The sequence below is a fragment of the Acipenser ruthenus genome, chromosome 48 (genome assembly GCF_902713425.1).
Source record: "Acipenser ruthenus chromosome 48, fAciRut3.2 maternal haplotype, whole genome shotgun sequence".
NCBI lineage: Eukaryota > Metazoa > Chordata > Actinopteri > Acipenseriformes > Acipenseridae > Acipenser > Acipenser ruthenus.
Window position 1 is genome coordinate 5,049,593 of NC_081236.1, and position 19,672 is coordinate 5,069,264.

Genomic DNA, 19,672 nt, shown 5'->3' on the forward strand with positions numbered 1-19,672 from the left:
AGCAACAAACTCGCTGCATCGACGCTGCTGCGTTCAATCACAGCGTCCCTATTGATATACTGCTATACCAACTCCAGCATGAGGGAGGGGGATTCAAATTGTATTCACTGGAAAAACTACAGTACAAATAGCCCATTTACGATGTTAGAATTGAAAGTATTGTTAATTTTTAATTAAAAAATATCACAATTCCATTTGCCGTCCATATTAGATGAATTGCCAAACCGAACTAAACGGTTTATATTTTGCTATTGGTATATTCCTCGTTCTGCAGCGCCTCCCTCGTTCTGTGGAAGGCAGACAAACACTGAGATAGGAGGTAAGGGAGTCTTTATTGAGTTGTGAAATATGTTTTAAAACTACAGAAAGCTGTTATATTTCATTACTTTAAAAGAGTCAGATTGTTGTGGGACATGAGCGCATTGTTGTTATGTGTGTGTTGTATTAGTGAAGCGGCTTTGTTGGTTGCAGTCTGCGTGCCTCAGGCACAGGGCTGGCAGATTGGCGGTTTTCCAGCCACATTGTGTTTGTTTTGGAACATTTAGCTCAATATTGTATTTGGCGGTCTGGCTGTTTTTTTTTCGTGCATGTTTTTTTTTTATTCTTGAGACAGCGTGGAAACTATAGACTAGCAATCGGGAATCAGAATTCGGAAGCGGAGATTGGGAATTTTTTAAAACAAGATAACAAATATTTTCAGTAGCAACTAGTACTGTGGAGTGCGTTTAAGTGTACCGTAATTATTGTAACAGTAGTGCTTCCAAAACGTTAATACTGTGCATATTGTTTTATACTTACCTGAACACACACGGTAAGCTGGCTTTCTATCCTTTTTAATGTGTTTGAAATCATTTTTAAATATACTTTCAATGAAGTGTTGTCTTTACTAGTTTTATTCTGCTGGTATCATTTAAAACACCGAGGGAGACCTCAATTACAAACTCGTGCTGTGGAACTTCACACACTCTATTTTTTAATATTGATACGTGAAAGAAACTTGTTTATATAGTAACTACGTATTTGTATTTTGATACAGGATATCTGGCACCACACGAGGTTAAAATAAACATCAGTTTACAAGCCTTGCATTCAGATAGTGCTGCACTTCCTTTGTCACCTGTCGGGTGAAATTGTCCCCTCCCCTTGAACGGCTTCTTTCACAGTATCTTAAACTGTATTCTTGTAATCTCATAGTGCTGTACACATCTGTTTGTAAAATGAGTCTTTTAACTACTCTGTCCTGATTGGTCAAAACCAGTCAAATGGGGGTGTGAATATTACAGCATATCCCCATGGGCTGGCACTTATTTTCAAGAAGTGGCGAATCACTTGTAGCTATACTAGAATTATGAAAAAAATAAACGGTAGCCAGATTTAAAATTATATTAATAAGCAAGACTAACCACATTTAATATATAATTTGGAAAAAAAATAATTAAAAAAAGTTAGCTAGATTTAAATTTGCAATAAAGATGACTAACAAGATTTATATCAATTTTGATCTTTTGGGAAACCAGACTCTAGATGAGATTTTGAATGAGTCTGAATCGGACACCAACAATAATTCAAGTGGTAAAGGAAGTACTACTACTAGGCATTTTGAACTTGCTGAAGCGCAGCTTCTGGACATAGAAAAACAACAATCATTAAATGCTGCTTTCAAAGTAATTCCTTTATCTGATCTAAATCATTTGCTCTGGGAGTTTTATGCCACTGTGCGTAGCTCAGAGGGACAGGAGTATTCTGTCTCATGCTATGTGACCTTACCAGCCTGTCTTAACCATTTTATAAACAGTCCAGCAACAAGCCGCAAAGTGAATTTGAGAAGTGACTGAGTATTTCAAAATGCAAACAACATCTTTGTTGCCACTGTGAAGCGGAACACAAATCTGGCATGGATACCTCCTGTCACTACCCCCGGATCACAAAGGATGATTTAAAATAATAATAATAATAATAATAATAATAATAATAATAATCTTCCCCAACACTGTCACCTGAGAGGTTTGGTTTGATGTGCAACTAAATATGGCCAGATGTGGCAAAGAAGGTCTGCATTATTTAAAAGCAGACTCGTTTGTGCTTTGCCATGATGAATACGGCAGGAATATTGCACTTTAAAATTTAATGAACAAACCAAGAATCACAAGAATTATAATGAATCAAATAAAGAAAAACTCAGAGGTTTCATTTACTCCATCCCCGGAAATCCTCTCTGCCCTGTACTAAGTTTGAAAAAATATGTTAGTAAAATCCCTAAATCTTCAAAACTGCAATTTCAATGGCAGTGTTCAATTTAACATCTATAAATAGTGCTTCTTGGTTTTAATCAGTTAAATGTTTATTTTAAAAAAATGTCGTTTTTAATAATTTAATTAACCCTCTGTGGTCCTGTGTCCTGTGATATTATAATTTTCATCAAAAAGACGTAAAACACAGGTCTCTAGTCGTTTTTTCTCCGGAAAAAGCCAAGAAAACTATTCAATGACTGAGGGAGATCGATAGTAGGCGAGAGAAGTCAAAAAAATAAAAAATAGGGGGCATATCCGAGCAATACACATAGCCCCGGCACCACAGAGATAATACGGCCATAAACAAACAAAATAGCTGCTTCCGCATCCGGCGCTCAAAAAATATCCCGGACAGCGAAAAAGGTGTGGGGCAGGGCTGGAGATGCAGTACTGAGTGTCCTGTTGATATGCAGAGCCTTTTAACCTGTACCTGTTTTACTGTGAAAATAAATACTTTTAAACGGCACGTCTAAAATAAACTACATGTGTGCAAATAAATTGGACCTGACAAGCTGAATAAATTGACCGCAAAGGATTAATGCATTTTTTGTTTTATTTTATTTTTTTAAGTTTTAAGGGACTGGTTTTTCTTAGGTCAGGCAGAGGTGGAAGGCTATTTAACCCTTAGTGGTCCATTTATTCAGTGCGTCTCAGGCGCGTCAGGTCCAATTTATGTTCACACGCGCAGTTTATTTTAGACGTGCTGTTTAAGTATTTTTTTCACAGTAAAACAGGTTTAAAAGGCACTGCATATCAACAGGACACTCAGTTCTGCATCTCCAGCCCCACCCCACCCCTTGTTGGCTGTATTTTTTACATACCTCTACATAGTAATGCATACCAATAAATCGTCTCCTGATCACTCGTTTTATCACCAAACTCCTCAATAATGTGATCCAAGTCATTATTTTATTACTAAAACATCTAAAAAAAGCTCTGCAAATGTCTGTGATATTCTTTGATCGCTGGATGCAGAAGCAGCTATCTTGTTTATGTCCGTGTTATCTATGTGGTGTTGGGGCTATCTGTATTCATGAGATACGCCCCCCCCCCCTTTTTTCGGCTTCTCTCGGCTCCTATCGGTCTTACTCGGCCATTGAATCGTTTTCTCTTCATTTTCAGGAGATAAAACGACTAGAGACCTGTTCTATGTCTTTTTGATGATGTCGGACAGGGAAAATTGCAATGTCTGACGAGGTCCGACATAGGACCACAAAGGGTTAATAAAAATGATAGTTGACCCATTTTATAAGCGCAATAAGGCACTTCAGGGTGTGGGATATACCTTATGCCTTATTGCGTACTTAAGTGAAAGCAAATAGATGAATTATAAAAATCCATGTTCTCCTTGAACTAAACTAAACATTTCAACACATTTTTAGATTTGGAGTGGCTGCTAACGGCTCTCGTGTGAAGAGAAGAAAGGACACATTCACTGACGGGACAGTCTGAGCAAGTGATTAGAGCCGTGCTGCAGATCCCACTGACAATACCTGAAGTAAGGTTCTCTTTCTTTTTTCATTGCACTTTTAAATCAGCTTCATACTCGGCTTATATTGTCAGAAAGTGCTTTCACACAGAGGGGTTATGACGGTTCAGAACCGCCACTGAAGCGGCTTATAGGTCTGTGTGAAAGGCTATACCGCCACTGAAGCGCTATAGTGGGTGTGGCTTCAAAGTCAACATGCCACGTCACTCCAGCGTAGGTAGGTAAGGGGCGTGCATGCAAAAACTGAAAAAAATTATATGTTGTAGCCTACTTCAATAGGAACATTATCCTGCTATATTATATTAAGCCAAAACAATAAAATTAATAACAATCTGGTTCTCTTGCCTTTTTCAATGAATATAATTAAATTAATAGAGAATAAAAACATACTAGATTACAACTACCTAGCCTAAGTTTAATTAATCGTTTTTGTAATCTACCAGCGGCTTCTGTTGCATCGCTGATAATAGTGCAGACCGTGGGTCAAACCAATGTTCGTGTTGGGGTGTGTTTTTTCATCAATTTCGTCCTTCAGGAGTGCCTCTGAATGCCTTTTAATTTGTTTGTTTTTTAAACCATTTAAAAGCAAAACCATAACAAAACATGTATACAGGCTTTTTTTATTTTTAATTATTTGTCCTGCGGTTGCCTTTAATTTCTCTGCACGCACTACTACTTTGTATATGATGTAGAATACGTGATTGTAAACATCTAACACAAGTACGTACAATACTCTTTCAAATAAACGTGTTCTGATTTTGAATATGCTCTTCTTAGGGTTGGTATTATTGTCATTGCTTGCGCCCCGGCACCTCTTTCTTTACAAATGTCAGTGTTTCAGATTGCAGAAGAACAGTCTGTTGTTGCCATGAGAACAGTCTGTTGATTGACAGGTTTGAAAGTCGTACTCACGCGATCTCTTTGGCTGTGTGAAAGGGTTATGACAGTATTACACCGGCATAGATTGTGCAATTTCATGCTGTGTGAAAGGGTATTTTACACACTTGTTAAAACGTTTCAGAGATGGCGCAGTAGCTGCATTTCTGTGTGGAAATTGTATAATTGTAACTGTTTGTAATTATAACACATTGTGTGTCACAACACTTAATACTGATCTTGAGTCAAGGTGTTTAACTCCTGCAGCTTTGCTTATGATTTAATGAAGCAGATGCATTAATGCCTGAAAGGAGTTTTCTACAATTACAAACTCGATACGATGATTATTATTGTTACAGACAGTACACTACAATTACAAACTCCATGGTGATGATTATTATTGTTACAGACAGTACACTACAATTACAAACTCCATGGTGATGATTATTATTGTTACAGACAGTACACTACAATTACAAACTCCATGGTGATGATTATTATTGTTACAGACAGTACACTACAATTACAAACTCCATGGTGATGATTATTATTGTTACAGACAGTACACTACAATTGCAAACTCCATGGTGATGATTATTACTGTTACAGACAGTACACTACAATTACAAACTCGATACGATGATTATTATTGTTACAGACAGTACACTACAATTACAAACTCCATGGTGATGATTATTATTGTTACAGACAGTACACTACAATTACAAACTCGATACGATGATTATTATTGTTACAGACAGTACACTACAATTACAAACTCCATGGTGATGATTAGGCTTCCAAGCCATAGACTGGGAAGCCGATTGTTATTGCTGTGTTTATTATTAGGCTTCCAAGCCGTAGGCTGGGGAAGCCTATTGTTTTTGTTAGGATTATTATTATTAGGCTTCCAAGCCGTAGGCTGGGGAAGCCTATTTTTTTTAGGATGATTATTATTAATAAAATAATAATATTATTATTTTTTTTTTCTACCACAACATGATCAAAAACTCACGAAATTCGGTACACTGGTAGATGCCTATGGATGATAGTTGGTGATATTCAGCAAATTTGCGCAAGTCACATGGTTCAGCAGCCATATTGGATTTTGCGGAATTTGTTTAAACGCCTATGTATTGGAAACCGCGTACTGCAGAATTCTGAAAATTGCTATACATGTTGAGGGATAGTCCATGATTAACTGTTGTTAATATGAAGCTGATTGGTTCTTTGGTTTGGCAACCACATTGATTAATGACATAAAATTACCATAAAAATATAAAATCATCAAAATTCAAACTTCTTCTCTGAAACCGCTTATCCGATTGAAACAAAAATTGGAATAAAACATCTCAGTATGGTCATCTGTTACGCTTGTTCAAGGGAAGGTGCTAGTGTGAAAATCATGGCGTCCACACTGCATGACATCATCAACATACGCAACTGGCTATAAAACTGCCTATAACTTCTTATCGGCTGCACCAAAACGCACGAAATTTGACACGGATGTAGAAGTCTATAGGATGTTGTGTCATGGTCAATATGGCGGTCTTTGGTCACATGGTGTGGAAGCCATCTTGGATTGAATGAAAATTTTGGACAATATTCAAAAGTCTTCTTATTACTTTTTAATAGTGTGTAACAACTTTTCAAACAGAAAAGCTAAATAGCTGGACATCTACCAATCATGTGATTTCACATGTTGGTCAACATCAAAATAAACCAGGGAATGCAAATAGTTTGACAGCCACACCATTTATATTAAACAATTTATTTGTTATAAAACAGCACATCGCAAAAAAAAAGTTGTTTGAACTTGCAACATGAGGTCCTTGAAGAGCACACGGCCTTAGCTCACTGCACCACTGCGTTGTTGTTGAAATGAGTTAATTTTTTAAGCTTGCATCCATGCCTGACCAGCTTTCGCTGAAAACGTGAAGGTTCTGCTCGATTCTAGAAATTTTCAATTTCCTGTTTGAAAATATCCAGTTTCCTGTTTTTTGGTAGATAACATAGACTGGAATTGTACTCAAGAGTGGCATGTAGCTTCCTTGTCTAAATCTCTGATAAATTGTACTTCCTTGTTTAATTAAAAATAAATAAAACAATAATTTATTAGGTAGAAATAAATAAATGATTTAAATAAATGCATAGAGGAATACATACTTAGAAATAAGATATTTTGAAATAAATAAATGTAGAAATGAATACATGTTTATATTATAAAAGTATAAATAAATTAATAAATAGCAAGCCAGAAAAAAAAATATGTTCTCTTAATTGATTTGGCTGATGCTTTCATCCAGTGCAATTGACATTTGTATACTTATATAAAAACTTCAAGTTTCATTTAAAAAAAAAAAGTTATACAACTAGACACAAGTGATCCTTCACTTGAGCATCTGAGGAGTAGTGGTTAGAGACTGGAGGGTCATGAGTTCAATCCCAGGTGGGGGGACACATCATTGCTGTACCTAGTAGTGTGCAAGGTATATTTGTATTTGGACTAGTTTAAATTGTCATAATAAAATACCTTGTTTTGAATTCGTCATGTAAAACCCGACTGTTATCGAAATAATCAGACTAGACAACGTTTCTAGGGAATACAAAAGAACAGTTTTATTAAAAATAAAACTAAATAAAGGAAACATTTAAAAAAAATTAAAGGTGCAACAACTAAACTAAAATAATATAGAAAGGAAGAATTAACTAAACCGTACAGAAAAGAAAGTTTAAACAACACCCCACTCCCGCTGGTTGATCAGCGATCCAACGCAATCTGTGGGAGATTCCCTTTAAGGTTACAAATGCATTCCTGACCACTATTTAAGACTAATGTTAGTCTTAACAGGGGTATCGTTAGTAACACAAATATTTACTTTCGTTAATATTTGATAATCAAAGCATCGTTAAATAAGTCTCACATATGTAGTTTTGGTTCAGAAGGCAATTCTCGCTCTTGCTAGATAAAGACGCTATTTGCGTCCAGACAACATATCGAGAATTATCTATTATCAAGACAGCTAAATTTGGATTCTAGCTTCTAACGCAGAATGACAATTGCCTTGTAAAACCCACATTAATTTGTATAAAGCACATAAAAACAAATACTATGGTGTTCATTAACACAAAGTATGAATTGAAAGCAATAATACATTTCTTACATTCTACCTAAAACAAAACGTTAATTTTACTTTAAGGTCTGCTTATTTTCGAGTTCATAAGAGGATTAAAACACTACTTATTGAATACTTAACGGACGTGCGCTGCCTCCTCCAGCTGTTCCGTGTCTTCAACAATACAGGTGCTTGAGAGCTCTCCGGCTGGCAAGGACAGGTCCAGGTTCCAGGGTCTGCCTTCCTCGTGTTTCTTCTCCACTTCAGGGTACGAAAGAAATGTCTTTGCAAAGAACAAGAGTCATTAACTATTTAGGTGTTCCACTGAAACAGCAATTTCTCCACCAATATGTGCATTCTTTGTCCGGTTATGTGTGGGATATTCCACCGCAAACTCCGGCACTGCCAGCTCAATAAATTGAATATATTTCAATTTATGTCGACTTCAGATGTTCATCCAACTCTTTCTCCGGTGATCAAGTTAGAAATTAGATTACAAGTACTTAGACATCTTACGCAGTGGACTCCCACACCAAGGCAAACACTAGAATAGTTATCTCATATTAGAGTGTCCGAAAACGGTATCTCTGTTCCAGCTGGCCGCAGGCTGGATCTCAAATTGTCACAGTTCAAAGAGCCCTGTTTGAGTGTCGCGCTCATACTTTTGTAATGTTCTCTTTACCCTGTGATTGGGTAGTTTGGTTATTTTGGGCAGTGCCTGAGTCCACATGGAGTGTTTTTCATTGGTTGTTCTCGTTCCGACGCGGCCCTTTGAAGACACAGAGAATGGTTTACGATTCCCCCTCTGTATATTTCAATTCTGTTACTTTCACACATAGAATGATATTATGACCCACTTTGTCACTACAACCTAGATTGGTCCAGTAAAAATCCCAACTGTATAAATATAAAAAATAACGTCAAAATTAGAAAGTTGGCCTGGATAAGGGTGTCTGCTGAGAAATAAAATAATAAATTTCTGGTTTGGATGGGAGACTGCCTGGCAGTACCAGGTACTTTAAACTTTTCTTTGGAGTGTTACTTGTTTACAATAACAAATAGTAGATTAAACAGCAAAAATGAGCTTATTTACTTTTAATTTATTGATGCCAGCAGCTTTGCTCGCCTTAAAAAATTCCCAGCTCGTTGCGCTCATCGTAAATAATTCCCACCTTGCTTTGCTCGACTTAAAGATTCCCAGGTCGCTGCGCTCGCCAGCTACTCACTACTATTCTCTCTTAGCAGAACTTTTCATCTCTGATTCCATTGCAGCACAGCTCTCTCACTTTTCTATAAGGCACCTGAGACGCACTGTTCTGACTGATTTTTATTAATCGATATTTAAATAATTGCATAAGAGAAGTTATAAATATATTTATTTCACGCCTTGTGAACAGGCTGGCTTTAGTGGTGACGTCAGACCGGAAAGGAGTACACAGACATACAGTAGTGGAAGGTGCAATGGCTGCACTCAGTAAGTTTATTAAATAAACAAAAATAAACGGTTGAACAAAACACAGGACACAGCACTTTACACCAAAATAAATAGACAAACAAAACGGACTAACAAGTAAACAGTGGACGAACAGACACACAAACACGGTGAGTAAAAAATAAACTTATTTTCTTTTTCCTTAGTTTTTAAATTCTCTCCTCTCCACACCCGTTCTCCACTCACCGAACACACAACCCTGAGTGAGTGCTTTGTGCATCTATATATCTATCTATCTATCAATTGACTCCCAGCACGTGAACTAATCTGTGAAAACCCTGTGCTCACATATTAAGTACTTAAATGCACATGAAGTAAAGTGCAATCCCTGTGCCTAAATACAGTTATACATTTTAAATAACTCGTGCTACACACACCCATTTATATCCCGTGCAGCAATATCTGTACACCAACATTAACACACCACACACAACATATAACACAGAAATGCACACAGGGGCAGGGCACATTGCCACACGCCTCCACCCGCTGGTTTAATTGCATTAGGATCATTTCAGACACCACCTGATACGTGAGCGCAACAAACTCAGCAATGCATTATCCACCGTTGGTTAAAAAAATAAATGAAACGGACACATTTGTTATATAAGGTAGGCTATGTTAGGTGGATGACAGATTCCTAATATTGTGAAGGTGGCTCTTTTGATCAAAAATAAATTAATAAGTAATAGCTGCTTACTTATTTTGAATATTAACTTTTAAATATTTAGCCGTGCTGTTTTGAGAATAGGCCTATATAGTGTATATCTTAGTGGTAATATATTTATTTTAATTAGTCATGGCCCCAAAGGACTTGGCATACTCTCATTTGGCCCTGATAAAAATATTTGATAACAAATGACCTGCAAAGTTGTTTATCACACTAGACTATGTTGTGGGAAAGTTTGCAAGAAAGTGGTACTTATTATCATTCCTCCTTCACTGAGCTGGGAGCTTCGTTGGATTGAAGTGAGGTAGAATTTATTAATTATATAGAAACTGTGGAGATTCTGAGGATTCAAGGATTTTCTGGTTTCTACCAATTGTATGTCGAGCAGCAACATACAGTAAGTTCAGATATTTCTCACTATTTACTGTGTTCGATTTTATTCTGATATTGCTAGGTTATATTGCTGTAACACAAGACAATTTTACCAGCAAAGCATTTTGCTAATTTTGCATTTATTATGTTTGCATGACCAATGTGCCATATATTTATTGTTAATTTGATTTACATGTTTTACTGCAAACGGTGCCAATAAGCACAGCTGGGACATTATCACATGTTATTCATTTAAAGTACAATTCCAGGCATTATGCTGCTTCTGTAATTAGAAGAAGACCCCAAACAGCTTTTCTTTCAGTTTACGGTGTGCACAATTCTACAAACTGACACATGTGCTTTTAGGTATTAATATACTGTATATATATATTTTATGTAGTTCCAATCATATGCTGTATTAAACCAAAATCATGAAAATACTGTTAATATATCAGTGTAACTGCCTTATCGATATAAATGATTTAAACATGTTTAAACAGGAAAGCATGCATAAAAGTTGCAGTTATTTTATCACTGCATTGATCATTAATACATTTAAAAAAAAAAAACATCAAAGTCACAGCATGCATTATATTCGGCCCGGGACATTTCAATTTGATGATAAGAAGAGTGTGACATTTTTTTTTTTTTTTTTTAAATTTAGTCGTCGCTAATTTTTTTACCCCGGTTTTCTCCCCATTTCAGCATGCGCCCAATTATCTGTATCCTCGGCTCACCGCTCGCAACCCCCCCCGCCGACTTGGGAAACGGTGGCTGAAACACGCGTCCTCCGAAACGTGCTCCTGCCAAGCCGTCATTTTTCGCACTGCAGATCCACATCAATGCCACCAGACCTATAGTGCCGGAGGACAACACAGATCTGGCGGCTCCACTGCAGAACCATAGGCGCCCTATCGGCCACAGGGGTCGCTAATGCGCGGTGAGCCGTGGATTCCCCTGCTGACCTAAGCCCTCCTTACCCGGGCAGCGCTCAGCCAATTGTGCGCCGCCCCCAAGGAACTCCCTGTCACGGTCGGCTGTGACATAGCCTGGATTCGAACCTGCGATCTCCAGGCTATAGGGCATATCCTGCGCGGAGTGCCTTTACTGGATGCGCCACTCGGGAGCCCGTAGAAGAGTGTGACATTAACAGAAGTGACATTAAATTTGACAACTGTGGCTACATCTGTCTTCTTTTCACACATTTACACTGTAAAACCACAGAAAGTGTGACATGTTTAATATCTAAATGGCGTGTGTATAGTAAAAAAAATAGAAGTGCTCTATTCCTAAACAGCAGTGTTTATACGTAATTTGGTATAGCACAGGTGTTTAGTCATTTGGAACTCTAAATAATTGTTAAACGTTATGTGTTTAATCTGTGCCGTTTTTGCTATACTTTAACTTTTAGATTTTAAACACCAGCCCTGTTATAAATGTGTATGAAGTGTTACAAATCATAAGTTTATAAAATAAAAACCACACTGTGTTTAATTCCTAAACACATTTAAAATCATAAACCCAGTGACGTGTTTGAAAAGGGTGACAAATAAGTGTTTTACAGTTCGTTTTTACAGTGTAGCTTTTATAATTTTTGTTCTATTATTTCACAAACACATTTTATCCAAATGCATGAAGGTCAGACACCTGGTTTTGCTCATTACACACTTTTGTCGTAGCCACTGTACTTTCTGTGCTTCAACAATTTTTCTGTTTTCTTGGATTAAGTAGTTTTTTCTTTATAAATATTGTAGTTTCCCCTCAACAGAAAATACCTGCAAAACCATTACTTTTTGTTTAAATTGACACATTACAATGGCAAAATCATAGATGAAGAAAAAAATAGCAAATATATTAAATGATTACTTTTCACAGGTTTTTACAAAGGAGGACATGGACAACATGCCCCACATGTCGACCTGTTCCTACCCAATTTTAAATAACTTTAGCATAACAGAGGCAGAAGTGATGAGATCCTCCCAATAGTACTCAAAGAAATGAAAGAAGTTATTTACAAACCGCTAACCAAGATCATGCAACAGTCTCTTGACACAGGGGTTGTACCGACAGACTGGAAAATAGCAAACGTAATACCGATCCACAAAAAGGGAGACAAAACCGAACCAGGTAACTACAGACCAATAAGCCTGACTTCTATTATATGTTAACTTATGGAAACTATAATAAAATCCAAAATGGAAAATTACCTATATGGTAACAATTTCCTGGGAGACAGTCAGCATGGTTTTAGGAAAGGGAGATTGTGTCTAACTAACCTGCTTAACTTTTTTGAGGATGCAACACTGAAAATGGATAACTGCAAAGCATACGACATGGTTTATTTAGATTTCCAGAAAGCTTTTGACAAAGTCCCGCATAAAATATTAATTCTCAAATTGAACGCAGTAGGGATTCAAGGAAATGCATGCACATGGATTAGGGAGTGGTTAACAGGTAGAAAACAAAGTACTGATTAGAGGAGAAACCTCAAAATGGAGTGAGGTAACCACAGGGATCAGTATTAGGTCCTTTGCTATTCTTAATCTACATTAATGATTTAGATTCTGGTATAGTAAGCAAACTCGTTAAATTTGCAGACGACACAATCATTCAAAATGATCAGAACTGGGCAGACACATGGCAAATGACATTTGGTAGAGAAAAGTGTAAAGTATTGCATGCAGGCAATAAAAAAGTGCATTATAAATATATGGGAGATACTGAAATTGAAGAAGGGAACTATGAAAAAGACCTAGGAGTTTATGTTGACTCAGAAATGTCTTCAACTAGACAATGTGGGGAAGCTATAAAAAAGGCCAACAAGATGCTTGGATATATTGTGAGAAGTGTTGAATTTAAATCAAGGGAAGTAATGTTAAAACTTTATAATGCATTAGTAAGACCTCACCTAGAATATTGTGTTCAGTTCTGGTCACCTTGTTACAGAAAGGATATTGCTGCTCTAGAAAGAGTGCAAAGAAAAGCAACCAGAATTATCCCGGGTTTAAAAGGCATGTCGTATGAAGACAGGCTAAAAGAATTGAATCTATTCAGTCTTGAACAAAGAAGACTACGCGGCGATCTGATTCAAACATTCAAAATCCTAAAAGGTATAGACAATGTCAACCCAGGGGACTTCTTTGACCTGAAAAAAGAAACAAGGACCAGGCGTCACAAATGGAGATTAGATGAAGGGGCATTCAGAACAGAAAATAGGAGGCACTTTTTTACACAGAGAATTGTGAGGGTATGGAACCAACTCTCCAGTAATGTTGTTGAAGCTGACACCCTGGGATCCTTCAAGAAGCTGCTTGATGAGATTCTGGGATCAATAAGCTACTAACAACCAAACGAACAAGATGGGCTGAATGGCCTCCTCTCGTTTGTAAACTTTCTTATGTTCTTATGACACGTATGCTTTTAGGGTGGGATATGTCGCCGTGTCTCCATGGATACAGGAGATCGCCACCTTGCCTTGTATCTGCCACGACATACCGCCTAAGAGAGATGTTTGAATTAAGGTCTGTGCACACCCTGAGTCCACTAAAGCATGGGTACTCACATTACCAACCACCACATCAATAATACAAGGCCCCTCCAGACCATTTCCCCGTTCCTTACCTGCTTCAGATGCCAGATAACATGTCTCCACGTTGCACTCCATTGCCGCGGGGCACAAGCGGGCGATGTGTCCAGGCTCATGGCACCTAAAACAGACAATCGGGGCAGAAGGCACTGGGGTTAGCTGTCTGTCCCGCTGCTGATACTGCAGCGGGTCGGGGGAAGTAAATCTACCCCAGCTGGGGGCCAACCGCTGTCTCCATGTAAGGAGGTGGGCCGGCCCATTGAGGTTGGTGATCTGGGAGGTCTAGTTCCCAACTGGAGAGACGAGGACACTGATCCGCGGGTGATTGGCACAACGAGAGGGGTCAGTAGTCCTGTCTTTATGGAGACCAGGGAGTCCTCATAATTCTCCGCAAGTTTGACAGCGGCCTCCAAGGTGGTCGGATTGTGGCGCCGTATCCATCCTTGGGTTTTGGCGCCGACCACATGGCAGAACTGCTCCAGGACGATGGCTTCTCCCATTTGCTGACCCGTCTTTTCTGCAGGGTTTCTGCAGTGCACCATGTGGTCACAAAGTTTTTGCACGTCCACCCTGGGGCGGGTCTCCCGTGGCCTCCGATACTCCCAGAACCGCACCCGGTGTGTTTCCCCCGTGATATTCAGGCGTCGGAGGACGGCCTGTTTGACAAGGTCGTACTGGCTAGCCTCCTCATTGGTCATAGCCTGGTACCCTGCCTGGGCTTCCCCGATCAGACAGGGACCCAGTTGGCTGGCCCAGTACTCCTTCGGCCATAACGCGGTGATGGCCAACCACTTGAAGGCAACCAAGTACGCCTCCGGGTCATCCTCTGCAGTCATCTTTTGCGCCCGCGCTTTAGGAGGCGCCATCACGGGTATTGCTGGTGTTTGGGGTGCATTTCCGAGACCGACCCTCTCGATCAGCGCCGTGTATCTCTCCTCCCTCTGTCTATCCTCTGTCTCCCATCTGTGCTCCAGTGCCTGTAGCAGCGTGGTTAGTGCAGCTATGTCCATGCTCCCGATTCTGACACAACTTGTGGCAAAGTGGTTTGTAGTGCTCCGGTGTACAGGTGATTCAAGGTGCTTCAACAAAGGGCAAACACAAAGTTCACAGGTCAGGTTCTTTAATTCCCTTGACAAGGTTTTCAAATAATAAAGCTGGCTCTACCCAGCAATGGGTATTGCCAGCGACAAAACAAAGGGGTTGCAGTCCCGAAATAATAATTCCAACACAAAACACGTAATACAGTCACAACAACATGTCTCCAGACTGTGTGCTCTGGTGCAGGTGCGGTGCTCTGAGTGGTGGTGCTCTTGTGCGTTCAGGTCCGGGCTGGCTTCTTGCTGCAGCTCCCGGCTTTGTATCAACCGTCTGGCAAAACAAACACAACCGTTTTATCAATGGAACCACACTTCATTCAAGGTTCCGTCCTTGTCTCCTCCCATTAACCACAACAAAGGAACCAATGACGGCGTCACATCCCCCTAAAGTACCCTAAGCCCCGCCCCCTCCGATAGCTAGTTCAATCACGTCTCCTCCAATTCATGACTGAAACTTCGCTCACCGTACTAGGGCGATGACTCCAGGTACCGTAACGCCGCCCTCTTCCTGAATGGCCGGCTTCCGACTGTCCCCGGAATGAACTGCCCAACCATTCAGTACGAAGCCCGCAGTTCCTGTTGTACAGTGCCCTCACCGGTCGAGAGGAAGATTGTTGATTCAGATTAATTCGCTGTCCGTCACAAATATTATAAGACAGCAGACTATATATGCTCATGTAGACAGCCAGGTGGCAGGTCTCCAAGGAATTGATAGGATTACGATAGAGATTTGGATAACACATATCTAGACAAGAGCAATATTTTATTCAAATACATACTGCTGTAAACTCGGCGGTGGTACAGATAACAAACTGCCTTGTATACATATAAAAAATAGCGTATTGTAGGCTATATTGACAATAAAAGCATGGATTGTAACAAGCTGTCAAAATGACTACTTTTGTGGTTCTAGGGAAAAGTGCTCAACTTTTATTTTTGCGATTCTGACTTTCAAACGCCATCAGGGTATTTAATATATGTGTTTAGGAAAAGTCAAGAACAGACAACCGCGGATATATCTATTTATCTATATATATATATATATATATATATATATATATATATATATATATATATAATCATCATAACTTATGTCAGTTTTTCTCAAACCTGGTCCTGGGGACCCACTGTGTCTGCTGTTTGTGTTCCAACTGAGTTCTCAATTATTAAATTGATCCCCCAATTGAACTAACAATTAGTTACTTAATGCAATGTTAGAAATAACTTGAAATATCCAACTTTTTTGGCTGCTTTCACAAACCCTGATCAGCACAAATCTTGGACTACCTTACTTTAGTTAACTGTCTCAAATGGAGATTAGATAAAGGGGCATTCAGAACAGAAAATAGGAGGCACTTTTTTACACAGAGAATTGTGAGGGTCTGGAACCAACTCCCCAGTAATGTTGTTGAAGCTGACACCCTGGGATCCTTTAAGAAGCTGCTTGATGAGATTCTGGGATCAATAAGCTACTAACAACCAAACGAGCAAGATGGGCTGAATGGCCTCCTCTCGTTTGTAAACTTTCTTATGTTCTTATGACACGTATGCTTTTAGGGTGGGATATGTCGCCGTGTCTCCATGGATACAGGAGATCGCCACCTTGCCTTGTATCTGCTACGACATACCGCCTAAGAGAGATGTTTGAATTAAGGTCTGTGCACACCCTGAGTCCACTAAAGCATGGGTACTCACATTACCAACCACCACATCAATAATACAAGGCCCCTCCAGACCATTTCCCCGTTCCTTACCTGCTTCAGATGCCAGATAACATGTCTCCACGTTGCACTCCATTGCCGCGGGGCACAAGCGGGCGATGTGTCCTGGCTCATGGCACCTAAAACAGACAATCGGGGCAGAAGGCACTGGGGTTAGCTGTCTGTCCCGCTGCTGATACTGCAGCGGGCCGGGGCAGTAAATCTACCCCAGCTGGGGGCCAACCGCTGTCTCCATGTAAGGAGGTGGGCCGGCCCACTGAGGTTGGTGATCTGGGAGGTCTAGTTCCCAAGTTTTACACAGAGAATTGTGAGGGTCTGGAACCAACTCCCCAGTAATGTTGTTGAAGCTGACACCCTGGGATCCTTCAAGAAGCTGCTTGATGAGATTCTGGTATCAATAAGCTACTAACAACCAAACAAGCAAGATGGGCCGAATGACCTCCTCCCGTTTGTAAACTTTCTTATGTTCTTAATTTCTGACTTGCACACAATGCTCAGCTGTCGCACCAAAACACACTGTGCTTCTTGTGACAAGATGTGCCACAGAAGAGAATGTGTTGAAATAGCTGGCATACAAATAACACCAGACAATGACAAGTGTCTGAATCTAATGATTTACTTCTATCTAATGATAGTACCAACACACCAGCACAGTATGTCTGCCACTACTGCCTGCAAAATGTTCAACACCAACTTTCTGAGTGAAATCAGCAGTCCATCGGAAAAAAATAAAATAAAAATAAGTTTTATAACGCTGAGCTGGAATTAATACATATTTTAACAGTAGAGGTGTTAACATCTCTGCTGACAGCAAATTTAAAACCAGCAATACTGTATAACTGTCAGTCAGGAAAACTCGACAAGGCCAGACACCACCCCCCGAATTACCAGCCTGGATTTAAGCGTCTGCGGGAAACAGAGGTACTGTCTCGACACCGCGGTTGGATTGGTGCGTAAAGTCTGGTTCGATCGTCAACTTAATCTGGCACGACTTGGATGCGAGGGTGTCCGACAACTAAGAAAAACATATTTTGAGATCCAAAAAGATGAAAACGTACTAGAATATGTGTGCCTCGCATATAACGAGTTCACAAACTCACTTCAAGATCCGGCTTCAGTCTCCTTTGCAATCTCCCCTTATTTCCTTAGTGTCATTTGAAACTCCGCCCATCATCACCGCTTGTGCTCAGTCCTCTAGTTTCTAGTGAAGTGGCACTTTCGATGCAGAAATTCACAATAAATGAACATGTGCAATTTATTTTTATTAAGCAAACAATTAATTAATTAATTAATCTTAATTTAAATGTGTTTTAATTATTTTCATTATTTTTCTTTCCACAAATGACAGGTAGCTGTGTTATAAGCAGTATAAACCACTTTGGGCCGTGTGGTCCCGATGATATATACCACTTCTGGGGTAGTTAAAGGCCCACCACCCCAGGCGTGGTACATATCATGGGAACCGCACCGCCCGTCGTGGTTTATACCTTACAAATTACACAGAAATACTTTTCTTGAAGCAGACTTTTTATAACTAGACCAGATATTTTACATACAGGGGTATCTTAAAAGAGCCCTAAAAATGTGAGCAAGGAATGAAAAAATGAAGCACTGTTGTGGAATCTGATTCACACGGGTACTGCAAGAAATGGCTTGATGAGGTTCTTGCTTGGATCAATAAACAACCAAATAAGCAAGATGGGCAAACAGACCTCCTCTTGTTTGTAACATTTCTTATGTTCTTAAAGTCACATACAACATAACACCTCCATGAAACTGTACTGTTTCTATCTTTGAAAAGTAAAACAAGTAAACACAGTATAATGCTAAACTAGACGAGCCTGATTGATTTATGTACACTGTAAAACATTTCTTTTTAAACGAACACAGTAATGTGTTACATTATGGAATACACACAACGTTGTATTCCTTATTAAACACTATACGTTGATTTCACCACTTCCAAATTTAATGAAATTAGTTCAGCGGATAAAGAAAACCTATTTCTGGTGAACTGCTTTATTAAAAACACTGCTAACGGCCTCCCGAGTGGCGCATCCAGTAAAGGTGCTCCACGTGGAGTGCAGGATGCGCTGTATAGTCTGGACGTCGCGAGTTCGAGTCCAGGCTATTCCACAGCTGACCGTGAACGGGAGCTCCCAGGGGGTGGCGCTCAATTGGCCAAGCGTCGCCTGGGGGGAGGGATGGCTAGGTCGGCCTGGGTGTCCTCGGCTCACCTCGCACCAGCGACCCCTGTCGTCTGGCCGGGCGCCTGCGGGCTTGCCTCTAAGCTGCCCGAGAGCTGCGTTGTCCTCTGACGCTGTAGCTCTTGGGTGGCTGTATGGTGAGTCTGCAGTGTGAAAAAAAAGCAGTCGGCTGACGGCACATGCTTCAGAGGTCAGTGTGTTCGTCTTCGCCCTCCCGAGTCAGCGCAAGGGTGGTAGCAGTGAGCTGAGCTTAAAAAAGTAAATGGCCATTTAAATTGGGAGAAAATAATAAAAATAATTGGCAATGGCTAAATGAAAAAAAAAGCGCTGCAAACATATGCAATTCAGTAATTCAAAATTAAAAGTTAAACATTAATTTAATGCTACATTTCTAAAATAAATTAAACTGGCCACTAATGTAGATGCCTTCCTCCTACATGCTGTTAGAGAATCAAGCCAAATGTCATCATCAAAACAACACCCCAATGCACCTTAAATGAGAACATAATAAGACATTTTACTAGCGAGAGGAGGCCATTCGGCCCATCATGCTCATTTGGTTGTTAAAAATCTCGCAAAGAAAGTAAATTAGACAAAAGACAACCACTATGGCTACTTGTCAACAGGATGGCTTGCAGTGGTAACATCAGACCAGAAACACAGACTTAGCACAAGGAATGGCGGGGCAAAACTGAAGCGCAATGGCGCTCAGCCTGTTTATTAAATAATAAAACAAACAAAAGATTCAAACAAAC

The 19,672-nt window shown here is 39.7% G+C and overlaps 1 protein-coding gene across 1 annotated transcript in view; it reads left to right on the forward strand.

The window, feature by feature from the left end:
* The first annotated feature begins 101 nt into the window (after positions 1 to 101).
* LOC117407805 (zinc finger protein 135-like) overlaps positions 102 to 19,672 on the forward strand; it is a 33,255-nt gene continuing 13,684 nt past the window's right edge. Inside the window, exons 1-2 of the mRNA XM_059014623.1 lie at positions 102 to 319; positions 3,674 to 3,789. The gene's annotated coding sequence lies outside the window, so the exon portion shown is untranslated. The remainder of the gene's footprint in view (positions 320 to 3,673; positions 3,790 to 19,672) is intronic.